Raw genomic sequence first — 22,771 nt, 5'->3', positions numbered from 1 at the left:
TGGGGCCACCTCCCACAGGCACCCATGGGTTGTCCATTTCAGTTGCTTCCCCACTGGGTCAGGACCACTGCAGGGTGATTAGAAAATCCCACCAGGAGAGATCATCTGACTGAAGTTTGATATCAGGGTTCACTGGCCTGCTCGATCTCACACAATGAGCAAAAACAAAACTTCTGATTGGACTTTCTGCTGGACATTCAGTGGGAGAGAGCAGAGGGCTTTGACTTGAATGTCACAAATGACAGGCTGAAAATACAATGAACCACATAATTGAGACTATGTATGAATTGAAGGGAGCGTTAGACGTTGACACAAAGACTCTGATTTTACACACCAGGAAATGGGAGCTCATAAAGGCAATTGACTTTCCATGTGATTTGCTGTCCAAATACATCATGTTTAGATTAAAATCTCACATAAATTAGTTACTTGAGACATGTCTTATGCAGGTTCTTGTTTATGTCTTATCAAACTGCTGACCACTGAATAGGGTACATACTTAATAAAATATGATTGAAACAAGGTTGAGGATGTAGATCAGTCGGTAAAATGTTTGTCTAGCATGCATGAAGTCCTCTGTTTGATCCTCAGAACTGAAAAACCAAATGTAGCCATGCTATCCACCTGTAACTCCAGCACTCTGGATGTTGAATCAAAAGAAGAAATTAGTCATGCTCATCCTCAGCTACCCAGAAAGTTCAAGGCCAGATTAGGATACACAAGATCATAATCCCATCCCCCCAAACCCTCACCCAAGAAATGTCTATTAATATTGTTCATTTCTCTTGTGTTCTTATGGTTGTCAGTCATTCAACAAAGAGAAATTAGGTCTAGTCTGCAGGTGATATTGGGTTTGGAACCATTAGGAAGTCCTCACCTTTTGACAAGGTGACAACTTTAAATTATGTTAAGACTGTAACATTACTAATTTATGCTGGATGGAACACACACTGTATTACTTAGAGGCCATCTTGTGCCACTGATTTTCATGTTATTGAAGGTTGACATAAAAAAAAGAAGTTCCACGTGTCTTTGGATCTTTGGGGAGGGGAGTTTAAGAATCCCAATCAACACAGATTCTCTTCTGTGGATTCTGTGCCCTTTGAAAATAGCAACAAGCCAGATAAAGGTTCTAAAGAGGCCAGTTTTATTATTAAAACTTAGTTGTCAAATGAATGAAGCCACTTACCGCTGGAGAGTCATATGCTATAAGGCACGATTTTGGGACTAGCTTGAAAGTTACAAGTCTGGCGATGGACTTAGAGAAGAGAGAGACGAGAGAGACGGAGTTTGGGATATGGAAAGGGGGAGGATGAAGGGGTGGGGACAAAGTCATTGCTCTATCCCTCTAGCAAGTCCCACCCACCTCCTGGTGAAATTGGAGAGGAAGGGATACAGGGAATGAAACTTGTCCTTTGCAGACCAAGGGATGATGGTGAAGACGGTAAGAGATGATCCATGGTCATCACTGATAGACAGAAGCAGATGATTTCATGATATATGTATGATTTAAAGCTTTCTATGCCCCTCAAATGCATAGAATGGCACATCAACTGAAATCTAAATAAAGTGGGTAAGATATGAAGAGGTAGAAAAGGGATGGAACTACATTCAAGTAGCTGCTGGAATCTGCTGCAAAGACAGAGGCTTTGGAAACTTCCTTTCTTTTTAAATTGGGTTAAAATACATGTACCCTGAAATTTACTGATGTAATAGGTGTTTTTTTAATATAGTTCACTTGACATGGCCAAAATCAAACAGAAATGGTAGACAGGAGCCTACATGTCTGTAGATTCGGTATTTATGCCTGCCTATTTTTCAACATTCTGATAACACTTCAGCTAACCCAATGTGTGGGATTTTTTTTCCTACAACAAAATATTCTCCAGTTCTTGGCAGACATTGAGTGGGTATCTTACAATTTGATTATTCTGATACTATGTACCCAGTGGTAATGTTTGATTCCACAGATAAAGCATACCACCCTATGAAGTTGCACTTCTTGTCTCATGACAATTGCTACTGGTGAGTGTTCAGGTTACTCATAGCTCCTCTCTGACCCAGTGACCACTTGAAGGCTCCCATGAGGATGTACAGGAATAGCTTACAGATCTCAAGATAAAAGTACATTGTGTGTGTGTGTGTGTGTGTGTGTGTGTGTGTGTGTGTGTGTGTGAGTATAATGTTAAAATCTATAACTCAGGAATGGCCAAATGTAAGAGATGTATAATATATATATATATAAAGCAAGATATAGCAAAGGCACTGAGTTCACATGCTTCTCTGGTCATATCCCTTTCCCTTCACCTCCATGAATTTACAGCTATAGAATCTGCCTGGGTCATATAGAAACTGATGACATAGCTGTGAATGAGCACTAGTTTTTAATTCATTTTCCAGGCTTTTGTCTCTTCCCTGAAATCTGTGGTTGGCTCTGTGGCTTCCAGTCCTCACATAAGGTTGGTTTCCCATAGCAACCATTCTCCATCCTGTGAGTGTTTGGTTGTTTTCCAAAAGTTATCTTATTAATATAAACCCAGGTGTGTTTCAAAGGTATTTATCACACATATGAAAATTTTCTTCACCCTTCTTAATTGTTCTTATCTAGGGAATCCAAGACTTCCTGACGCTGATGCAGGAATAATGACACAAATTTGGTATTTGTTATTGCAAATTACAATATCACAGGGAATGTAGGGGTTAAGTAGCAGAATTGCTTTAAGGCATACCTGGGTTTCAATTCGCCTTTTACCACCTACTATGAAGATGTGAACAAGTGGCTTACATGCACTGGACTATTGCTTCACTACTGTATTAGAGACATTTAAAATAGAGCCCTGTCAGAGACCGTCTTAAGGGCTTGGGACAGTGATGGGAGCCAGGCTTCAATGCAAGAGGGTGGTAGTACTGACAATGGACTATTCTCTTCAAAGGTAGTCCCAGAACGTTCAAGGGCAATAGCACCTCAGTAAGAGGGAACCAAGGAAATCCATGGTATATACCGTCTGGTCTACACATTGGGAGATAGGGAAGGGACTTACTTAGAGCATGGCAATGAAACCACTTTTGATCTTTAAGGCAGGCAAACCACAGAGGACACGGACAACATAAATTATAGCTGAAAAAAAGCCAACTCTAGACATATGGGGCATTGATGATCTCATAAAGGGACCCCAAGCTATTTTACAAGCCATCAGATAACAATGATAGTCAACCCAAAAGCAAATGGACAACAGGTTCTAATCCACTAATCACCGTCACCTACAAGTGGCCTATTGAGATAAGGCACATGACTTATTTGAGCCTTGAGCTCCTCATCTGCCAATCTGATAAAATATTATTTCCCATAATGCTCGTGACTTTTTTTAAATTTATTTATTTTTATTAACTTGAGTATTTCTTACATACATTTCGAGTGTTATTCCCTTTCCCGGTTTCCGGGCAAACATCCCCCTCACCCCTCCCCTTCCTAATGGGTGTTCCCCTCCCAACCCTCCCCCCATTGCAGCCCTCCCCCCCACAGTCTAGTTCACTGGGGGTTCAGTCTTAGCAGGACCCAGGGCTTCCCCTTCCACTGGTGCTCTTACTAGGATATTCATTGCTACCTATGAGGTCAGAGTCCAGGGTCAGTACATGTATAGTCTTCAGGTAGTGGCTTAGTCCCTGGAAGCTCTGGTTGCTTGGCATTGTTGTACATATGGGGTCTCGAGCCCCTTCAAGCTCTTCCAGTTCTTTCTCTGATTCCTTCAATAGGGGACCTATTCTCAGTTCAGTGGTTTGCTGCTGGCATTCGCCTCTGTATTTGCTGTATTCTGGCTGTGTCTCTCAGGAGCGATCTACATCCGGCTCCTGTCAGTCTGCACTTCTTTGCTTCATCCATCTTGTCTAATTGGGTGGCTGTATATGTATGGGCCACATGTGGGGCAGGCTCTGAATGGGTGTTCCTACAGTCTCTGTTTTAATCTTTGCCTCTCCCTTCCCTGCCAAGGGTATTCTTTTTCCTCATTTAAAAGAAGGAGTGAAGCATTCACATTTTGATCATCCGTCTTGAGTTTCGTTTGTTCTAGGGATCTAGGGTAATTCAAGCATTTGGGCTAATAGCCACTTATCAATGAGTGCATACCATGTATGTCTTTCTGTGATTGGGTTAGCTCACTCAGGATGATATTTTCCAGTTCCAACCATTTGCCTATGAATTTCATAAACTCGTTGTTTTTGATAGCTGAGTAATATTCCATTGTGTAGATGTACCACATTTTCTGTATCCATTCCTCTGTTGAAGGGCATCTGGGTTCTTTCCAGTTTCTGGCTATTATAAATAAGGCTGCGATGAACATAGTGGAGCACGTGTCTTTTTTATATGTTGAGGCATCTTTTGGGTATATGCCCAAGAGATGTATAGCTGGATCCTTAGGCAGTTCAATGTCCAATTTTCTGAGGAACCTCCAGACTGATTTCCAGAATGGTTTTACCAGTCTGCAATCCCACCAACAATGGAGGAGTGTTCCTCTTTCTCCACATCCTCGCCAGCATCTGCTGTCACCTGAGTTTTTGATCTTAGCCATTCTCACTGGTGTGAGGTGAAATCTCAGGGTTGTTTTGATTTGCATTTCCCTTATGACTAAAGATGTTGAACATTTCTTTAGGTGTTTCTCAGCCATTCGGCATTCCTCAGCTGTGAATTCTTTGTTTAGCTCTGAACCCCATTTTTTAATAGGGTTATTTGTTTCCCTGCGGTCTAACTTCTTGAGTTCTTTGTATATTTTGGATATAAGGCCTCTATCTGTTGTAGGATTGGTAAAGATCTTTTCCCAATCTGTTGGTTGCCGTTTTGTCCTAACCACAGTGTCCTTTGCCTTGCAGAAGCTTTGCAGTTTTATGAGATCCCATTTGTCGATTCTTGATCTTAGAGCATAAGCCATTGGTGTTTTGTTCAGGAAATTTTTTCCAGTGCCCATGTGTTCCAGATGCTTCCCTAGTTTTTCTTCTATTAGTTTGAGTGTGTCTGGTTTGATGTGGAGGTCCTTGATCCACTTGGACTTAAGCTTTGTACAGGGTGATAAGCATGGATCGATCTGCATTCTTCTACATGTTGCCCTCCAGTTGAACCAGCACCATTTGCTGAAAATGTTATCTTTTTTCCATTGGATGGTTTTGTTTCCTTTGTCAAAAATCAAGTGACCATAGGTGTGTGGGTTCATTTCTGGGTCTTCAATTCTATTCCATTGGTCTATCTGTCTGTCTCTGTACCAATACCATGCAGTTTTTATCACTATTGCTCTGTAATACTGCTTGAGTTCAGGGATAGTGATTCCCCCTGAAGTCCTTTTGTTGTTGAGGATAGCTTTAGCTATCCTGGATTTTTTGTTATTCCAGATGAATTTGCAAATTGTTCTGTCTCTTTGAAGAATTGGATTGGTATTTTGATGGGGATTGCATTGAATCTGTAGATTGCTTTTGGTAAAATGGCCATTTTTACTATATTAATCCTGCCAATCCATGAGCATGGGAGGTCTTTCCATCTTCTGAGGTCTTCTTCAATTTCTTTCCTCAGTGTCTTGAAGTTCTTATTGTACAGATCTTTTACTTGCTTGGTTAAAGTCACACCGAGGTACTTTATATTATTTGGGTCTATTAAGAAGGGTGTCGTTTCCCCAATTTCTTTCTCAGCTTGTTTCTCTTTGTATAGAGGAAGGCAACTGATTTCTTTGAGTTAATTTTATACCCAGCCACTTTGCTGAAGTTGTTTATCAGCTTTAGTAGTTCTCTGGTGGAACTTTTGGGATCACTTAAATATACTATCATATCATCTGCAAATAGTGATATTTTGACCTCTTCTTTTCCGATCTGTATCCCCTTGATCTCCTTTTGTTGTCTGATTGCTCTGGCTAGAACTTCAAGAACTATATTGAATAAGTAGGGAGAGAGTGGGCAGCCTTGTCTAGTCCCTGATTTTAGTGGGATTGCTTCAAGTTTCTCTCCATTTAGTTTAATGTTAGCAACTGGTTTGCTGTATATGGCTTTTACTATGTTTAGGTGTGGGCCTTGAATTCCTATTCTTTCCAGGACTTTTATCATGAAGGGGTGTTGAATTTTGTCAAATGCTTTCTCAGCATCTAATGAAATGATCATGTGGTTCTGTTCTTTCAGTTTGTTTATATAATGGATCACGTTGATGGTTTTCCGTATATTAAACCATCCCTGCATGCCTGGGATGAAGCCTACTTGATCATGGTGGATGATTGTTTTGATGTGCTCTTGGATTCGGTTTGCCAGAATTTTATTGAGTATTTTTGCATCGATATTCATAAGGGAAATTGGTCTGAAGTTCTCTTTCTTTGCTGTGTCTTTGTGTGGTTTAGGTATAAGAGTAATTGTGGCTTCGTAGAAGGAATTTGGTAGGGCTCCGTCTGTTTCAATTTTGTGGAATAGTTTGGATAATATTGGTATGAGGTCTTCTATGAAGTTCTGATAGAATTCTGCACTAAACCCGTCTGTACCTGGGCTCTTTTTGTTGGGAGACCTTTAATGACTGCTTCTATTTCCTTAGGAGTTATGGGGTTGTTTAACTGGTTTATCTGTTCCTGATTTAACTTCAATACCTGGTATCTGTCTAGGAAATTGTCCATTTCCTGAAGATTTTCAAATTTTGTTGAATATAGGTTTTTATAGTAAGATCTGATGATTTTTTGAATTTCCTCTGAATCTGTAGTTATGTCTCCCTTTTCATTTCTGATTTTGTTAATTTGGACGCAGTCTCTGTGTCCTCTCGTTAGTCTGGATAAGGGTTTATCTATCTTGTTGATTTTCTCAAAGAACCAACTTTTGGTTCTGTTGATTCTTTCTATGGTGCTTTTTGTTTCTACTTGGTTGATTTCAGCTCTGAGTTTGATTATTTCCTGTCTTCTACTCCTCCTGGGTGTATTTGCTTCTTTTTGTTCTAGACCTTTTAGGTGTGCTGTCAAGCTGCTGACATATGCTCTTTCCTGTTTCTTTCTGCAGGCACTCAGCGCTATGAGTTTTCCTCTTAGCACAGCTTTCATTGTGTCCCATAAGTTTGGGTATGTTGTACCTTCATTTTCATTAAATTCTAAAAAGTTTTTAATTTCTTTCTTTATTTCTTCCTTGACCAGGTTATCATTGAGTAGAGCATTGTTCAATTTCCACGTATATGTGGGCATTCTTCCCTGATTGTTATTGAAGACCAGTTTTAGGCCGTGGTGGTCCGATAGCACGCATGGGATTATTTCTATCTTTCTGTACCTGTTGAGGCCCGTTTTTTGACCAATTATATGGTCAATTTTGGAGAAAGTACCATGAGGAGCTGAGAAGAAGGTATATCCTTTTGCTTTAGGATAGAATGTTCTATAAGTATCTGTTAAGTCCATTTGGCTCATGACTTCTCTTAGTCTGTCAACATCTCTGTTTAATTTCTGTTTCCATGATCTGTCCATTGATGAGAGTGGGGTGTTGAAATCTCCCACTATTATTGTGTGAGGTGCAATGTGTGTTTTGAGCTTTAGTAAGGTTTCTTTTACGTATGTAGGTGCCCTTGTATTTGGGGCATAGATATTTAGGATTGAGAGTTCATCTTGGTTGATTTTTCCTTTGATGAATATGAAGTGTCCTTCCTTATCTTTTTTGATGACTTTTAGTTGAAAATTGATTTTATTTGATATTAGAATGGCTACTCCAGCTTGCTTCTTCTGACCATTTGCTTGGAAAGTTGTTTTCCAGCCTTTCACTCTGAGGTAGTGTCTGTCTTTGTCTCTGAGGTGTGTTTCCTGTAGGCAGCAGAATGCAGGGTCCTCGTTGCGTATCCAGTTTGTTAATCTATTTCTTTTTATTGGGGATTTGAGGCCATTGATGTTGAGAGATATTAAGGAATAGTGATTATTGCTTCCCGTTATAATCATATTTGGATGTGAGGTTATGTTTGTGTGCTTTCATTCTCTTTGTTTTGTTGCCAAGATGATTAGTTTCTTGCTTCTTCTAGGGTATAGCTTGCCCCCTTATGTTGGGCTTTACCCTTTATTATCCTTTGTAGTGCTGGATTTGTAGAAAGATATTCTATAAATTTGGTTTTGTCATGGAATATCTTGGTTTCTCCATCTATGTTTATTGAGAGTTTTGCAGGATACAGTAACCTGGTCTGGCATTTGTGTTCTCTTAGGGTCTGTATGACATCTGTCCAGGATCTTCTGGACTTCATAGTTTCTGGCAAGAAGTCTGGTGTGATTCTGATAGGTCTGCCTTTACATGTTACTTGACCTTTTTCCCTTACTGCTTTTAATATTCTTTCTTTATTTTGTGTGTTTGGTGTTTTGACAATTATGTGACGGGAGGTGTTTCTTTTCTGGTCCAATCTATTTGGAGTTCTGTAGGCTTCTTGTATGCCTATGGGTATCTCTTTTTTTAGGTTAGGGAAGTGTTCTTCTACGATTTTGTTGAAGATATTTACTGGTCCTTTGAGCTGGGAGTCTTCACTCTCTTCTATACCTATTATCCTTAGGTTTGATCTTCTCATTGAGTCCTGGATTTCCTGTATGTTTTGGACCAGTAGCTTTTTCCGCTTTACATTATCTTTGACAGTTGAGTCAATGATTTCTATGGAATCTTCTGCTCCTGAGATTCTCTCTTCCATCTCTTGTATTCTGTTGGTGAAACTTGTATCTACAGCTCCTTGTCTCTTCTTTTGATTTTCTATATCCAGGGTTGTTTCCATGTGTTCTTTCTTGATTGCTTCTATTTCCATTTTTAATTCCTTCAACTGTTTGATTGTGTTTTCCTGGAATTCTTTCAGGAATTTTTGTGACTCCTCTCTATGGGCTTCTACTTGTTTATTTATGATTTCCTGGAATTCTTTCAGGGATTTTTGCGATTCCTCTCTGTAGGCTTCTACTTGTTCTCTAAGGGAGTTCTTCACGTCTTTCTTGAAGTCCTCCAGCATCATGATCAAATATGATTTTGAAAGTAGATCCTGCTTTTCTGGTGTGTTTGGATATTCCATGTTTGTTTTGGTGGGAGAATTGGGCTCCGATGATGGCATGTAGTCTTGGTTTCTATTGCTTGAGTTCCTGCGCTTGCCTCTCGCCATCAGATTATCTCTAGTGTTACTTTGTTCTGCTATTTCTGACAGTGGCTAGACTGTCCTATAAGCCTGTGTGTCAGGAGTGCTGTAGACCTGTTTTCCTCTCTTTCAGTCAGTTATGGGGACAGAGTGTTCTGCTTTCGGGCGTGTAGTTTTTTCCTCTCTACAGGTCTTCAGCTGTTCCTGTGGGCCTGTGTCTTGAGTTCACCAGGCAGCTTTCTTGCAGCAGAAATGTTGGTCTTACCTGTGGTCCTGAGGCTCAAGTTTGCTCGTGGGGTGCTGCTCTCGGGCTCTCTGTGGCGGCAGCAACCAGGAAGATCTGTGCTGCCCCTTCCGGGAGCTTCAGTGCATCAGGGTTCCAGATGGCCTTTGGTGTTTTCCTCTGGTGTCCGAGATGTGTGTGCAGAGAGCAGTTTCTTCTGGTTTCCCAGGCTTGTCTGCCTCTCTGAAGGTTTAGCTCTCCCTCCCACGGGATTTGGGTGCAGAGAACTGTTTATCCGGTCTGTTTCCTTCAGGTTCCAGCGGTGTCTCAGGCAGGGGTCCTGCCGCTCCTGGGCCCTCCCCCACGGGAGCCCAGAGGCCTTATACAGATTCCTCTTGGGCCAGGGATGTGGGCAGGGGTGGGCAGTGTTGGTGGTCTCTTCCGCTCTGCAGCCTCAGGAGTGCCCACCTGACCAGGCGGTTGGGTCTCTCTCTCACGGGGTCTGGGCGCTCGTGACTTTTAGTATAATAAAGTCTACACAAGCTCTTTGTACCTTGTCAGTCCCCACACAGATTTCAAGTTGTTATTCTGTTCCTGACTTGTCTGTGGTCCTGTACATTTTAGTTTCTTGAGGAGAAGTCCCTCTAGCTCATTCTGTAAGTGGTGACATTTTTGAAACTTATATTCTCACTCATCAAACGCCTTAAAATGTGGACACACCAGGAATGGCAGAAAAAGAAGAACCTATCTGCTAATTCAAGACTCTTTTCTCTAAGGCTCCATGCAAGTGCAATGTAAAGCTTTCTCTTTGCTGGGTTTGTATAATTCAAGAGGGAAAAGAGCTGTAAATTTACAATGCATAAAACCATAGGCACAATATGCCTTGCTTCAGTAATTGTTCAAATAACAATATCTAATCTTCATCCATACCTCTCCGCACATTCACTAGTAATTTCAGAGACCAGATTTTTGCAAAATGTCACTGGATCAAAGATCCATGTCAAATCCAGTCACACTTCTGTGCTCATTTCTTCATCACGTTTTATCACTGTTTGTCTTAATTTATTTGCACTGCTAAAACTAAGTGTTATAATCCTAATGGCTTATAAACAGCACAAATTGATTGTATGCAGCTCTAGGGACTGGAAAGTCCCAAATAAAGATACTGTCAAATTTGATGTTTAAAGAGGGTCTGTTTTCTGGTTCATAAATGACTTTCTTCCTCTAGCCTCACTCTGGTAGAAAAGAAAAGCAACTATCTTGGATCTTTTAAAAGGAAAGGAATTAAATTCTCTCCACAAGGATGGAATCAATTTGCACCCTGTGCTGGCTAGGTTTTTGTCAACTTTACACAAGTTAGGGTCATCAGAGAGGAGGGAGCCCCTGTGAAAATGTTTCCATAAGATTAAGCTATAGTAAAACCTGGATGACATTTTATTAATTAGTCATTCATGTGGGAGGGCCTAGTCCAGTGTGGGTGGTGCCACCCCTGGGCAGGTGATCCTAGGTTGTGTAATAAAGTAGACTGAGCAAGTCATGAGGAGCAAGCCTCCAAGGCTTCTGCATCAGCTCCTGTACCCAGGTTCCTTCCCTGTTTGAGTTCCTGCCTTGACCTCCTTCAGTGATACACTGTGATGTAGAAGTGTAAGAGAAGAAACACTTTCCTCTCCAACTTGCTTCTGATTATGGTGTTTTATTGCAGTAATGGAAACCTTAGCCAGGACACACCCCAACTCCATTTCAAAAAACTACCTTATTTAGGGTTGTATGAATGAGGAGTAGACATACTTATTAACACTATTTAAAATTATCTTTTTATATTTCATTATTCACTGCAATCTCACAAATGTCTAGAATGTCTGGGTCAAAATGGAAATATAATATTTAATAGTTTTGGAATGAATGAATGAATATATTCCCAAATACTAGAGGTAATAGTCATAGGCAATAATAATAGGGCCATTCACTGAATTCAAAGTGATAGAATAGTGTGGACAGAAGGGGGCTGGCAGGCTGATTACTTGGGAGTCAGTGGGAGTTTTGGCAGCATATCCTTGCATGTACCCATCAAGACATTACTGTCTGGAGTCACCAGTGGTACTGTCAAGAATTTTCAAGACCAGCATCTTCAGAGATCCAGAACAGCACAAGTTCTGGCAATGGGCATGGAGCATGATGCCTACAGTGGGGAGGAGGGTGGCTGAGAAGAAGCAGGGATGCTGAAACATCCACATTAATTGATCTTATACAAAGGACTTACAGTGGTCTTTTTCTCACTGGGTGGCCTGAGGATCAGTTCTTATTCAAAAGATGGAAGAAATCTTAAAATGCAACTGACCAAGTCTCTCCCCATTGACCAACTTTCTCTAGACCTCTGACATTTATTAAAAATTTAACGGTGTATACGTTAGACTCAGAGCTAAGTAATTTACCCACATCATTTCATTTCATCTTTATGACAGTTTTTCCCACTGCATTCTTTGTGTGTGTGTGTGTGTGTGTGTGTGTGTGTGTGTGTGTGTGTGTGTATCGAAAGTGAGGCTTATAGAATTGACCTAACATTCCCAGGTAGAAAGTGATAGAAACAGGACTGGACATCACTCCATTTGACTCAGGCCTCAGTTTACTTAAAACCTCCCATTGATATAATGCACGAGTCATACGCTTTTGACATTGGTTGTTTAGGAGCATGTAATAAAAATGCTGGCATGTTTCAGGGTTCTGTCTTCAGCCCATTTCACTATTTTTTTGTTTTGTTTTTCTTAACTAACCAGTTACGAGGAGGCTATTTGTCTCAGTCATTTCCTTTGTGCTAACCTGCCCATCAGCTATTTCTAAGCTTCACATTATATAGCCAGCCATCTGCTGACACCTTTACTTGACTTTCATAGAGATAGTACAACTCAAATGGCCATGACTGTTCCCTGCTCCATTTAAAACAGTGGCCTCATCCAGCCAGTGGGAAATCCATTAACTATTCCTAAAGTGCTCTCTTCCTTCCTTAAATATCTTCTTCTAGAGTCCATATTTTGGACTTCTAGAGTCCATATTTTGGACTTCTTCTAGAGCATATTTTGCTTATCACAATACATACCCCAGGTTATTTTTTTGTTGTTGTACCTGTCTTGCTTTCTAACTGGTTTCTTTATGTCTGTGGTGAGCATTCACTAACCTACCATCGTTTGTTATGTTAAAAATCAATAATGAAGTGAAATGTGATTCTGTAATACCCTGTTCTTCTACCTTGAATATTTATAGTCTATCAGCCCATGGTAGATATTTTACTACTTTTTTTGAGAGATTATCTATAGATCTCTTTCCTTTATTTTACTTGGCATGGGTTCCTTAATTCGTTGGGGATTTTCTTTTGTTTTATTTTCTTCAGTTTCACAATCTAAAACATAAAACATCTCACATATACTGTCTCACTCCTCACAACTCCTTGACAGGAGGAAAGAATTATCCCTGTCATGGCAAAGTAATGACCTTGGCTCACATAAGTTGGTACATTGTGCAAATTCATAGAACCAGGGAATGCTGTGCTATGTCTGGGTCCTGGGCTCTCCCTCCATTATTGCTCTGTTCTATAATATCACTCTCTGTAGGTAGGTGCTTTCACCATTCCAATGCATCATAACCCCTTATCAGCATATAGCACCCTCTGGCTCAGTCTAGTTAGGACAAGTATTCAATCAGAGGCTGGCAGGGGCAGAAACAGAGGCTACGATAAAGAGGAGTCTATTGGCTGGAAATATTCTCATTTCGGAGACAGCAAGTGAGCTTCACTGAGTAAAGGAGCTTTTCCATTTCCTGATCATTTTCCTGGCCAAGTGGAGGTCATGACCTTAGCTTCTCTTATGACTCTCTCTGTGGCTTTGTCTGACTGCGAAGCATGAAGGCAGAAACCAGCCTAGCTCTTCTTCCTCTGTGCCTCTAATATACAGCACAGAGATGACCTGTCAGTAGTGATCTATTAACATTGTAGATATCAATGCTGAGGACTTTAGAGATCTAAGGGAACTTAGCAAGCAATTTCCTGTCCCAGGGGTTCCCAGTCCTCATTCTCCTTGTGATGGAGGCACAGAAGAGAGGTGTGTAATACATCATCCATGTTTTCCAACGCACTTTCATGCATTGCTTATTCACTCTTCATTATTCAGTAGCTGTTATTATCATCGCCAATCTCATAGTAAGTAAATTGAAGCTTAGAGAGATTAGAGGGCTCGACCTTTCCTTTGAAACTGGAATTGGTTAGGAATTAGTGTTAGAGACAAATTGGAGCATAAGCAGTCAGATTCCAGATTCTGAAGTACACTTAGCCAACCCTACTCGTCTCCCTATCCAACTTGCCTCTGCTTCTCACGAAAAGGAGACAGATTGTAAGGAGACTGTGAATGGGGAGATAACCAGGAGCCTGCAGTGATCCGTGAGGTGAATGCAAGAAGCTTTGTGGGGGAAGCTTTTCAATACTTTCTAGTCAGATGGAGAGAGCTACTTATGGGGGGCGGGGGAGAGAGAGAGAGAGAGAGAGAGAGAGAGAGAGAGAGAGAGAGAGAGGAGAGAGAGGAGGAGGAGGAGAGGGAGGGCAGGGGGAGGGGGAGAGAGAGTTATCTCCAGGGACATGATCTTGCATAATGGGAGAGAAGAAACCAGTCCTGTCTATACTGATATGAGAGCACTGGCCATTCATATCGAGTTCGCCTTCTGAGAGGAAAAGGTACAATGCCCTCCTAAAACTCTTCTTTCTTCCATTCCCAAACGAAGGTCAGCAGGAGACAAGACACATCAGAGATGCTAATGAGAGAAAACCCTGATGACTGCAGAAGCAATTTAAAGATTTGCTAGGATTTGTCAAGGCCCCTGTGGCTGTGTTTTCTACTTGCAATTCCTCCTCAGCAATCTGGATGAGAAGATAAATAGAATTTTTAAAAGTCCAACATCCAGGCACTTTTGAATGTAGGGAAAGCAGAACCTGGGAGGTTTAAAATATTAATCATGTATCCAGGCTTGCCAGAGGAAAAAAAAAGGCTGGAGTTTTGCAGGTATAACACAGGGAGAAAAAAAATCCCCTCCAGGAATGTGTGGTGCAGAGTTGGATTTTATGCCCCTGTGCACTAGACTCAGAGAGAAAGCTTGATTTATCCCCAACATGGAGCTGGATCCCACGGCTGCTTCTTTAAAAAGGAGGTAACGGCCACTCGCTTACTTCCTTCAGGACACAAGTAGATCTGATTAGTTTCTCACCACACAACCTAGAAGGTTCTGATTTGGTTATAATATTGGTCCAGAGATGATGATGAAAGGCATCAGGTAAGGTAGCTTTGGAAATAAAGCATGAGGATACCTAGGTAGAGATTTAGTGGCTAATATCCATGTCTTCAGCCTGCAGTTTAGTGGGGACGTCACTGGAGCACTGTCATAATGATTCCATATTGTGTCTCCTCTGAGCATGATTGCTCCAGGAAGCAGTCTGGGAAACCAATATTTTGGTTACCTAAGAGTCCCTAGTTTCATCCACTGAAGATTTCAGAGGCCCCCTTCTTAGTCATGCCAGTCCTGTTATCATTAGCCTGCTTTTCTCATCCTCTTTAAGATAGACATCATGAACAAGTTTGCTTTGCAAATTGGTATACTTTGTTCCTTGTGTTTGTCTGCTAATGATTTGCTAAATATAAAGAAAGCTCTTGGAATCTTTATTGAATTAAAACTTTTTAAAATGATGGGAATGATGAGAATTCCAACAATGGGGAAGTAATTAAGGGTCCAGAGTTTAGAATTTGTTTAATTATTGGTCTTAGTAATCTTTCTAGAAAGTTCCCAGTAGCCTTTATTTCTGAATCTGTGAGCTAGAGCTGTGTCTCGGTGGTAGAATAATTGTCTAACATATGCTAGATCCTAGGACTAATCTATAGGACTGCAAAACAAAATGGAAGCTTTGAAAACCTACACATTCTTCTACCTTTCCCCTAAGGCATATACTTTAGTAAAAAAGTTGACAACACTGGCTTCTTTTATGATTGAGACTGTGTCCTATACATGTCAAACATTCTATGAACTTGTCAGGATGTCAACAGAAAGTGACTCTCAGAAAAGGACCATTCTTAAGACTATTAGAACTAAACTCTTTCCTAGAACAGTGAATGGTCAAGACTGAGAGAGACCAACAAACTTTGGAAGCATACTAACCTTCCAGTAAAATTAGGATCCCTTTAAGTACCTTTTTAATATTGATTAATTTTGTAGTTTGACAAGTGTGTGTGTGTGTGTGTGTGTGTGTGTGTGTGTGTGTGTGTTTCAGTTGCTATTTCCCCCTTATGATATCTTATCTCCCTCCCATTTCCTCTCAGGCCTTCCTTTTGTCTTTCTCTAATTTATGAATTCTGGCTTTAGTTTGTCAGCCATTTTGTTTTACTAGGGCCATTAGTGTGATTAGTGGATTGGAAGTATCCTTTGGAGGCTAGTAGGGTCATTAGCAGATATACAACAGAAAACAATGACTTCCTCATTCATTGAGTCTACCAATAGCAAAAGTAGGTCAGCAAGGAGGGGTTCCACTCCCCAGTTACCTCCTCCATTCTTGCCTGTCTATGGAGTTATTATTTTGTAAGTTCATGATATCTATGCCTTGCCCAGATGACATGGTGGAGCCCACCTTTTTATTTCCTTGTTCTAACATTCTTATATCTCTGCCATCTTCTGCTGTGTTCCTTGACACTCTCTCTCTCTCTCTCTCTCTCTCTCTTCTTTTTCAATATATTCTGCCATTACTGGAATCTGTGTTCCTTGGACTCTGATTCTAAGAACTAATGTGACTGTTTTTATGTATAAAGATACTATGTCTTTGTTAAGGTTTCACTGTTAAGGAGACACCATAACCAAGGCAACACTTATAAAGGCCGATATTTAACTGGAGGCTGGCTTAAAGTTTTAGAGGTTTAGACCATTATCATCATTGTGGGAAGCAAGATAGTATTTAGGCAAGCATGGTGAGGAAGCTGAAATTTCTACATTGTGATTCAAAGGTAATTCTTACTGGGTAGATGCTGAGCATAGAAGACTACAGTGTCCACTCCTATAGTGAAACACTTCCTCTAACAAGGCCAAAACTGTGGTCAAGCATTCAGACACATGAATCTTTCAGGGTTAAACCTGTTCAAACTGCCACATACTACTCCCTGGCTCCATAGGCTTATAGCCATAAAATAATGCGAAATGCATTTAATCCAACTCCAAAAATCTTCATAGTCTATCACAGTCTCAACAATGTTTAAAAGTCCAATGTTCAAAGTTTCTTCTGTGAATCATGTAATCTCTTAACCATAACCCCTTATGAAATTAAAATAAAAAAGCAGCCCACATACTTCCAACACCACAGGATATACATTACCATTGCAAAAACATCTTAGTGAGAAAAACTGCACCAATGCAAGACCAAAAACCAGTTGGGAAACTCCAAATTCTGCATCTCCATGTCTGGTGTCCAGCTCCTTTTAGCTTGTTTGTCTGCAGCACAATTCTTCCTCTTGGGCTGGTTCCACTCCCTGTTAGCAGTTTTTCTTGGCAGGCATTCCATGGCTCTGGCATCTCTAGTATCTTGGGGTCTCCAAGGCAACTTCAGTTCCACAGATTCTTGTTCCAGTGTCTGAGCTCCTTCAAAGGGATTGGGTCAGGTCTGCAGCTCTGTCCTCTGTAGCACTCTAGGTACTGGCTGACTGCACTCTACTTCTGCTGCTGTTCTTGGTGGTCATCCCCTGGTAATGGCATCTCCAATATTTTGGGATTTTCTGCTGCAGTTCTGCTGCACTTTCACCAATAGCCTCCCATAGGCTTTCTTCATTGTTCCAAGCCTCAACAACAACTTCTTCTTCTTTTTTTCTTTAGCCATATCCAGTTTATTTTGATGCGAATAAAGCACAAGCAAAAATTGAACCAAGGTATTATTAATAGAGCAGAGGGTTCATTATCATAAAGCAGAAACAGGTGACAAATTGGAATCCCTTCCTGCTCCCTCACAATGACATTTTGTTACCATGATCAAACTTTGAAGAGCAGTATGTTCTTCTTCCTATTCAATATATATTTTCTCTAAATGTGAAGCCTCAGCTTCTTTGCATGACTTCTATTCTGGGCCTTCAACTGCCACTGAGGTTACAGCACCATCAATGGCCTTTTCTGGCCTCTCACAGTGCCTAGCCTCAGCTGCCCTCCATGATCATTTCAAAACTAGTGCCATCTGCGTATTTCTTACACATTGTAAAGTACAACCTCCACAGGAGGTCTAGCTCTAGAACACAGCTTCTTTGTATGCATTGACTTTTCAGAAGATTTCAGCTCAATGATTCTGGTCTCTTAATCACTGCTAATTTCTTAGGTCAAGCTAAACAACATCAATTGTTCTAGTAACCCCTTCTATTCTTGACTCTAAAGCCAGAGTCATGTGGCCAAAGCTGCCAAATAATACTGCTTGTCGGGCTGGAACATGGCTCCCTTGTTTTATTATATCCTCACCAGTTTTCTGGTTTTGATGTTTTCCTTTACTGTATAAGCTTGACTGTTCTGGAACTTGTGCTTTAGACTGACTTGAAACTTAGAGATTTACATGCCTATCTCCTGAGTGCTGGAATCTATCATCACGCCCGGACTTTCCTTAGTTCCTTTCCACAAGATTTTTATAGGCATGGTCACTACACCTCAAGATCAGGATCAAAACCCTGTGTCTTCTAACCTCGATATTTGAATCACAGGTGTTCCTTCCATGTCTGGATTGCAGTTCATTCCAAATATAGTCAAGCTGACAACTGAGAATAACCTCCATAATCTATATCTTCTCAATTTAACACATCATATCTCCTTATGTCGAAATGAAAAAAATAACCAGGTCATAATAATGCCTAACATGATATAACTATCCCTTGTTCAACTGCAATGCATAAACAATAAGCTTAGCTGGGTGGGATCTTGCCCTGAGGTCACCACTCTCTTAATTATATTTAATATCCTTGAACACAGGATTTAGTTTCATTCTACTTCCTAGTGCCCCTTTAATCTTTGAATTTTCCATTTTGTATTTTTCCTCTCTAAGCTCGTTATGCTTGATCTAAATTCTCTTCATAAGAGTAAACAACCAGAGAGACTCTAAACTATGCTGTTTTGAGATTTCCTTTGCCAAGGAAATTAATCTAAATCTCTTCACCTTAGCATCAGGCAGACTCTGGACAAGGGCAAAAAGCAGCCACATTTTTCCACCAAAATATCACAAGAATGATACTAAAATTCTTCTTCTCTGAAACATTTAGAGTCAGGCAATTACAATTTAAATCACCCCCAGCACCACTGTTTGACATGTTCCTAATAGTATGGCTCATTAAGCACTGTTCCACTGCTTTCCTAATGCAAAGTTCCCAACTCTACATTCTTCCAAAGAAAAACATCTTTAGGCCCATCACAGCAATACCCCACAGTCCAGATTTCAATAATCCTCCAAACAGAAACATGGTCATATCTATCACACATTACCCCAGCCCATGGTACCAACTTCTGTCTTATTTAGGGTTTTATTGCTGTGAAGAGATATCATCACCAAGGCAACTCTTATAAAGGAAACCATTTAATTGAAGCTGGCATACAGTTTCAGAGGTTTAGTCCATTATCATCATAGGAAGAAAAGTAGTTTATAGGCAGACATGGTGCTAGAGGAATTGAGATGAATTCTTCATCTGAAGGCAGCATAAGGAGACTGTCTCAACTGGCCAGACTTGAGCATACATATGAGACCTCAACGCCCCACCTCCATAGTGACATACTTTCTCTAACAAGGACACACCTCCTACAATAAGGCCACATCCCTTACTAGTGCCTCTTCCTATGGGCAAACAAATTCAAGTCATGAGTCTATGGGGGCAAAATCTATTCAAAACACCATATCCTGTAAGATTCTAGATGATAGTTAAATAAATAGTTTAGTGTTTCTTAACATTTCTCACGACTAGTTTCAAGTTTCTCCATCATGGTTTTCTCTGGCTCTTTGGCTTCAAATTCCTTTGTTTGCAATGCATATCCTTTTTTCTTAAAAAAATATTACCCTCCCTATTTGCTTCCTCTCTTACTTGAGAATGATAAGCTATGAGCAAGGCCTGGTTTCTGCTCACTTGAACTGCTGAAGTATTATACTCTTGAAGATTGGACTTCAAGCTACAGGCCTTGTGTGAGTATCCCCTTTTGAAATAATGAATGAGTTAAACTTTTGTTTAATCGCCAAGTGACGTCCCGACTTCCAAATGGTTTAATGTAGTGATAACATCTTTACACTTGTGGATTTTGATTTGTGATCTACTTCTCTGTGATCTACTAGCTGAGCAGTGGTAAATGCTTTTTAAAATGTTTTTTGACCTCATCTTGCTCACTTAAAAAGGCCATGATGATAACGGCCATGACGATATGTTACTTTTTTTATATTTTGGTTTTGTGTGTTGGAATGTTTGTGTGATGTGCCTTATATCTACCTCTTTCAGAATAGAAGCTCTACAAATAGAATAGCAAATGATTTTGGTAGGATATTTGTAGAAACCACACATACCTGCTTTAATTCTAAAGAAGAGATCATAGCAGACTGAGGGGTATCTGTAGAGTCTAGGCAGACGTTGATAAAATGGCTTCTTGGTGTTGGCTTTGTATGATTCAGGAGAAGACTAGATTGTCCATCAGCTGAGTAAGGGCAAAACAGGGATCTCAAATGTACCCGCACCAAGGAAAATAGATGTTCGTGTCTTCAGGAAGTTCCATTACCTCCGTGTGGATCTTTAGACTGTTAGCATAAAACTTGTTAAAATCTTGTGGCACCCATAAGGAAGGGGAGGGGGGAGGGGCATGTTTGCCCGGAAACCGGGAAAGGGAATAACACTCGAAATGTATATAAGAAATACTCAAGTTAATAAAAAAAAAATATGGAAAAAAAAAAATCTTGTGGCACTTGAAAGGACCATGTCGTCATCTTTTGCACCAAATTTACAAAGCTCTGTCTTAGACTTTATTGAACAAGTGTACCTCTTCCAGTCACTCTTCTTCAAACTAAACTCCTTCAGAGGCACCAGGCTGTATATGGATTGCCCTTTTCTTTCTGAAGCTTTAGGGGAATCACAAGGACTCTACGTTATTCTACTCCTTATCCAAACTCTGGCTTCTCAAATTCTAGAATATCAGAATGCATACTTCCCCTCCTCCATATTCACGTTTCCCCCCATTAGATCTCTATTGTCATTAGAGAAGTCCCCTTGATTACCCAAGAGTCCCTAGGGTAATTAATAGAAGTTGATGATCAAAGAAACTTTATCCTACTCTCTTTGATTTAAAGAGTCACAGACATGTTGCTTCCAGCCCTGTCAGGGAAGTCAGGGAAGGTTTTTGGTACTGAACTAAACACAGACACAGACACAGACACACAGACACACACACACACAGACACACAGACACACACACACATAGAGACAGAGAGACAGAGAGAGACAGAGAAGTAGGAGATGGAAAGGAGGGGAAAGAGAATGGAGGGTCTGAGATATTCACAGACACACAGACACACACCAGAGGCGGGGGTGGGTGGGGAAAGAGAGAGAGAGAGAGAGAGAGAGAGAGAGAGAGAGAGAGAATAGATACATATACTATATTCATTCTTACATACGAACAAGGCATTTGTTTTGTATGTGGTCAATAGTGAGACATGCACGCAACACAGGGAGTCAGGAAGTTCAAGTCCATTCTCTGTTTTCTCTGTTTCCTAGCATAGCTACCTGGAAAGTCAAGTTATAACCAGATACTGTCTGGTAAGAATGAAATCAGAGTTGAGGGCATTTATTGGATTTGAAAGTGAATGTAGTGGTGTCATGGGATAGGCTCATATCTCCATCTTCCATTTGGGACACGTTTGCCAAATGGGAATGAAACAGGGTTATTGCTTTTCTTCCTCAAAGATCTATGATTTCATAAACCTCCATTGCTAAAAATCAAGGTCTCCTAAAATGAGAGTCTAGAAAAAAATAATTTAAAAGTTTCACTAAATGCATTTAAGAGATAGAGCGAATAAATATTCTAAAATGTATTCTCTTGCTTTACTCAGGCAGATTCATGGCTCTGAAACCCTGTTTGCATACTAAGTGCCTTCTGGATAGCTCTCTTGGTCACAAAAAATTGCTGCAGCACTGCAGTCTGCTGGGACTCAGAATTTCACCAGCTTTATGTTGTGCAGAGCCATCCTCTTGTTCAACATGTTTGTGTGTGTGTGTGTGTGTGTGTGTGTGTGTGTGCGCGTGTGTGTGTGTGTGACAGAGAGAGACATAGACAGAGAGACAGACAAAGAGAGAGAGACAGAGAGACAGAGGCAGAGAGACAGAGACAGAGAGACAGACAAAGAGAGAGAGAGAGAGAGAGAGAGAGAGAGAGAGAGAGAGAGAGAGAGAGAGGAGAAGCAGGCTGTCTACCTCCGGTTCTCTGTTGAACCATTTTTCAATGTGGTTGTCTGAGAACACTGAGTTAAAACTGCACAATGAAATGAGAGGAGTCATGCAAAATTTAGTAAATGAGAAGCTCATTTCTAGAGGGCAGCTATTGTAAAGGTAGTAAGAAGTTAGAGCTAAAGAGGTTTGTGTAGGAACTCTGGGGAAAGAAAATATCCTGGGCCTTCATGAAAGTTCCTGCAAAAACCATGGAGCTTGCCCTATGGTTGGCAAGGGCAACCATACATTCTGGCTTGTTGGGTAAATGATGTGACCTTAGACAGGGCTTGCTTTACTCATTCTCTCTGTCCTATCTTGTGTGTTTTACTGCTAATCATCTTCCTTCTGAGCAAAATAACATTTTCTCTAGATACCTCAATGTATTTCTTGAGATCCGCCCTCATCCTACAAAACTGGACTTTGCTCTGTTCCTGCCTGGGGGTTGGGGGTGAGGGGCTTTGCTTACCTTATTCCTGGGAAGACAATCTTTGTGCTTTTCCTTTTTCATGGGGAACACACCACGACTGCCTTCCTACAAGCCTATCAAAAATATAATCATGTACACAGTTGCTTTAGGGAACCCAGCCAACAACAATAACAAAGATTTAAAAAGAATGCTGTTTGGAATCCAGGTGTGTTGGGAGTGCTAAAATCAGAAGCCAGACTGAAAACACTCAGCGGTCTCAAAGAAAGAGTTAGAAATAAACACTGACGTCATCCTTTCTTTCCAAGGCATTGATGCAGTCCAGACGGATGATGGCCCAGCATTTTGGATTCATCTGCTTTTCTCATTAATTCTCCTCTCAATTCTGCTTTTATTATCTACAATGACAACAGACAGAGCTCTATCCCTAGGCAGCTTCTAAAGTCATCTAACTGTCATTAAAGCAATAAGGACTCATATCTTTCTGCACGGTAAACAAGTTAAACACCGTTAAACTGCTCTCTGGTATCTGAACTCTGTGATTTGAAAAGTTTCATGATTATTATGAT

General features: G+C 40.6%; 1 long non-coding RNA gene across 1 annotated transcript; it reads right to left on the bottom strand.

The window, feature by feature from the left end:
* Positions 1-14,160: 14,160 nt before the first annotated feature.
* Positions 14,161-22,359, bottom strand: LOC148001389 (uncharacterized). The gene is made up of 3 exons (XR_015637065.1): positions 22,245-22,359; positions 19,870-20,097; positions 14,161-17,168 (listed from the first exon to the last, which is right to left on the bottom strand). It is a non-coding gene; the product is annotated as an uncharacterized LOC148001389 (long non-coding RNA).
* Positions 22,360-22,771: the final 412 nt, after the last annotated feature.

Source organism: Rattus norvegicus, chromosome 14 (genome assembly GCF_021556685.1).
Source record: "Rattus norvegicus strain SHRSP/BbbUtx chromosome 14, alternate assembly SHRSP_T2T, whole genome shotgun sequence".
Lineage (NCBI taxonomy): Eukaryota > Metazoa > Chordata > Mammalia > Rodentia > Muridae > Rattus > Rattus norvegicus.
The sequence above is the reverse complement of the archived record's forward strand: the minus strand, read 5'-3'. Positions and strand labels throughout refer to the sequence as shown.